Source organism: Cupressus sempervirens, chromosome 2 (assembly GCF_028749045.1).
Source record: "Cupressus sempervirens isolate cs-2001-9-10 chromosome 2, ASM2874904v1, whole genome shotgun sequence".
NCBI classification, from domain to species: Eukaryota; Viridiplantae; Streptophyta; class Pinopsida; order Cupressales; family Cupressaceae; genus Cupressus; species Cupressus sempervirens.
Window position 1 is genome coordinate 568,783,342 of NC_143119.1, and position 3,599 is coordinate 568,786,940.

Sequence of the window (3,599 nt, forward strand, 5' to 3'; positions counted from 1 at the left end):
TTTAAGTTCATTTAGGCTAGCCAAGTCCGCTGGCCAAGTCATCTCACCACCAGGCTAGCCAGCTTTTCTCGCCGAGGCATCTCACCATGTGGGATCGCCAAGTCACCCTAGAAAGTCACCTCAATGAGTTGACTCTTTAACTAGATGCTCACCAAGTCAAGTCACCACATTGACTTACCATGTCGCGTTACCAAGTTGCTCGACCCGGTCATGTCTTAAAGTGTGCTCACCCTGTCAGATTTCTAGCTCGATTCCCCACGTCAGCTCGCCAAGGTGGTTCATGAGTCAAAAGTTCAAGTGCGCCCACCAAGTCGAGTCTTTAAGTTTGCTCACCAAGTCTGCTCACTAGGTTGGCTCACCGAGTCTAGTCGTCTCACCCAGTTGACTTACCATCTTTCGTCACTGTTAATTTACTCATGTGGCTCATGAAATCACGCCACCTAATCGATGTCAATTTTTGGCTCCGTTGCCAAATTCAGGAAAAATGGGGTCGTGGATGGCTATTCGGTTAAATTTTTCAATGAATTGATTTTTTCAAGGCACTTGTCTTCGTGAATGCATATTCTCAAATGTAGAGCAAGCCTTGCACTAATATCTTATATAGGAGAGGCAGTGTGCTCGAAATAAAGTCAAGTCATAATTTTCAAATCGGGTAGCCTTAGATATAAAATGGAAGTTGAGCCGTTCTAGGCGAGCCATAATTTTTTAATTGGGTTGCCTACGATGCAAAATTCAAGCCGAGCCATAATTTTCAAATTTGGGTAACTTGCGATATAAAATGGGTACCCAAGTCATTCTACTTGAGTCATAATTCTCAAATCGGGTAGCTTCCGATATAAAATGGTCGTCGAGCCATTCTGGTCGGTCTCCAAAAATTGATCAATTTACCCCCCTGACTGATGCAATCAAATCGCCTAACCAATGCTAATCTTTGTCTCCGTTGATAACCTCATAAAAAATGGGGTTGTGGATGGCTATTCTGTCACCTTTTTCATTGAATTGGGTTTTAAGGTACTTGTCCACTGAATGTACATTTCTGATGTAGAGTAAGCCTTGCACTAATAGTTTATATAGGGGAGGTAGTGTGATTGAAAAATGGTGGGTGAGCTAGCCTAGCTGACCTGATCTGGGCAAGCCATGCTGGTCGAGCCGATCTGGGTGAGCCATTCTGGCTGACCCGATCTGGGTGAGCCATTCTGGCCGACCCAATCTGGGCGAGCCATGCTGGTAGGGCTATTCTGGCTGAGCCATGCTGGTCGAGCCGATCTGGGTGAGCCATGCTAGCCAAGCCGATTTGGACGAGCCATGATGGCCGAGCCGATCTGGGTGAGCCATTTCTGCTGACCCGATCTGGGCAAGCCATGCTGGCCAAGCCATTCTAGGCTAGCCATTATGGCCGACCCAATCTGGGTGAGCCATGTTGGCCGAGCCGTTCTCAGTGAGCCAAGCTGGCCGACCCAATCTAGCTGAGCTCCAAAAACGGTGTCGTGGATGGTTGTTTGGTCACATTTTTCATTGAATTAGATTTTTAAGGGAGTTGTCTATGCTATCGCAGATTTTTAATGCAGAAGGAGCCTCACACTAATAGCTTATATAGGAGAGGTGGTTACTGCAAGCCTCTCCCATGCCCCTTTCATTGATTCAACATTGATGTCTAGGCGGATCGGATTGTTGGGTTTTCAAACGATGTATGCTGATGTTGAATCAATGAAAGGGGCATGAAGTGATCTCAGTGCTTTTCCTCGGCTCTCCTTTAGATCATGTTATCCGATGACTCAATTTTGGAAAAGGTGAGGTAGCAGTTGCCAATCCATGGCGTATCTTTTTGGTGATTTTAAAACTTGATCTAAACGTGAGCCCTTGTCTAGCACTCCGACATTGCTTGGTATAATGGCAATTTTCTATGGGTGTTTGGCGCTCTAGCAATTTGTCATGGTGTACTTATTGCAGCTACATGGGAGCTTTAATACCAAAAGCTCTCAGCAAAAAATGTTGGTCGAGCCATGCTGGCCGACCCAATTTGGGCGAGCCATTTTGGGCAAGCCATTCTGGCCGACCCAATCTGGCCGAGCTCCAAAAATGGTGTCGTGGGTGGCTGTTTGGTCACATTTTTCATTGAATTGGATTTTTAAGGGAATTTTCTGTGCTATCGCAGGTTTCTAATGCAAAAGGAGCCTTGCACTAATAGCTTATATAGGAGAGGTGGTTGCCATGAGCCTCTCCCATGCCCCTTTCATTGATTCAAGATTGGTGTTTAGGCAGATCGGATTGTTGGATTTTAAAACAGTGTATTCTAATGTTGAATCAATGAGAGGGGCATGAAGCGATCTTTGAGTGCTTTTCCCTTTAGATCATGTTTTCCAATGACTCAATTTTGGAAAAGGTGAGGCAGCGGTTGCTGATCCATGGCGTGTCTTTTTGGTGATTTTAAAACTTGATCTAAACATGAGCCCTTGTCTAGCACTCCGACGTTGCTCGGTATAATGGCAATTCGCTATTGGTTCTCGACACTCTAGAAATTTTTCATGGTGTACTTATCACAGCTACATGGGAGCTTTAATATCAAAAGCTATCGGCAAAAAATGGTGGTCGAGCCATGCTGGCCGACATGATCTGGGCGAGCCATGCTGGCCGACCCTATCTGGCTTAGCCATTTTCGTCTACCCAATTTGGCTCTTCTTTTTCACTCCATCGGCACAAATTTGAGAGTTGTTTGACAGTGGTTGTCATTCCAATGTGTCATTGCGGTGATCTGGAGAGCGATGCTAAGGGCGGGAGCTTGCATCTAGCATTTGGGATGTTTGTGCAAGCAAGCAGGGGAGCTTCTCTTATCGGAACCTCTCCATGGCCTTTGAATATAGACCCAATGCCGATGATATCAACAGATACGAGCCTTGGATTCTAAATTTGTTAAGCATCCTTTCAAGGGCGAGCTCGCGTCTAGCACTTGGATTGCGCATCATCACAAGTGAATGGGGAGATCTCTCTGTCAACGACGACATGGTGATTGCAAGAGAAAATTGACTTAGTAGTCGGAGCATTGGCCTTGGGCCATTGTGACGGCCTTGCAATTTCTCTATAATTGCAACCTATGTTTGCGTAGTAGCAGAGTTTGCATGAAAGATTGGCCTTTGTTCTTGATAGTTCCAAGAAATTTTGGATTGGGCCCCTTCAAGGTGAAATTCATCCAGTTGATCGGATGAGCTCGATGACCATTTCACTCCCTTGGCTCCATGAATTCAAATCCCATCTAGCTACCATAGACACTCCGAATGCTGAGCCATTGTTACCATGCCATCCTACTCGCACTCCTAGACAATCAAGGCCAACATTGTGTCTGCTCCTCTCAGGTAAACCTCAAAAAAGGTACCAAGGCAAACGGTATTGTCGAGTCGTCCTACCTGAGCTATTCCACCCGATTTCCAAAAGGTGGCCATTTCACTACCTTGGCTCCATGAATTCCCATCTCCTAACCAATGAAAATCTTTTGCTCCTCTGTTGACCTCATAAAAAATGGGGTCGTGGATGGCTATTTCGTCACATTTTTCAACGATTTGGATTTTTAAGGTAGTTGTCGGTGTGTTCGCTAATTTCTAATG